Source organism: Brassica oleracea, chromosome C7 (assembly GCF_000695525.1).
Source record: "Brassica oleracea var. oleracea cultivar TO1000 chromosome C7, BOL, whole genome shotgun sequence".
Classification (NCBI taxonomy): Eukaryota; Viridiplantae; Streptophyta; class Magnoliopsida; order Brassicales; family Brassicaceae; genus Brassica; species Brassica oleracea.
Window position 1 is genome coordinate 34682954 of NC_027754.1, and position 1077 is coordinate 34684030.

Sequence of the window (1077 nt, forward strand, 5' to 3'; positions counted from 1 at the left end):
GGAAACCTTACGAGGAAATGACGAGAAACAATTAACGACTATTTTACAAAGAAACATTTGCGAGGAAATAACGAGGAAAAGTTTACGAGTATTTTACGAGGAAATCGTTTCGTGTTTTTTACGTGTATTTTGCGAGGAAACTCTTTCAAGGTATTTACGTGTAGGTTACGAGGAACTCATTTCGAGGTATTTACGAGTAATTGTAGTGACGTCTTTGCGTGGAATATTGACGTGGTCTTTACGACGAATCGCCCTACTTCGTCTTTACGACGAAATATATTCCTCGCTAAGTTACGACGAATTAGCGAGGAAATATGTGTTACGACGGACGAGTAACGAGCAAACGCGCTTCCTCGCTATTTCGTCGTAAAGCCTCTTTTACAACGAAATAACGAGGAAAACCGTCCTCGTTAAGGTAATGTTTTCTTGTAGTGATACTAAGATACTTAACATTGTGTTTCCAATTCCTCTTGGAATTGATCCATTCCATTCATTCAATCTTAAGGAATCCTACCTTGACTTACACTAAGTCCAAGCTGATCCATCTGATCACAAGCCCACTCATGTATTAGCCATGTAGCGTCTCCCTTAGACTAACATGAACATTGCATATGCTCACTTGTTTGGAACGGCCACCAAGGGATAACATTTACCTCCAAGAGAGTGCTGCACGTTTCTTTCAACCTAAGCCACTCTCTGGTCCATGTTACTTCCCTTGTCCAGGTCGTCCATACAAAGATCTTGCATTGCGTCCATCATCCAATCCGTCTATTATTCCCAAATAACTAGATAAACTAACCTTTATGTTTTCAGGGTCTTGCCGTGGAAGAGTGTATCTTGGCTAAGCCGGTTCATCTTGGAACTTCCCCATTCACGAGCATGAAACCCAAACTTACCTCAACTCTCACTTGGCTCACCACAACTAAGGTTCCAAGTCATCTCAATTTTCAGAAATAATTTTGGTTTGGAACTCAACATCTTTGAGCACTGTCCGTAACAGGATCAAGCATGCTCTGATACCAACTTGTAAGACCCGATCCCAGCCGACTAGGCCGCGGTCGATGCCTTACGTCGCTC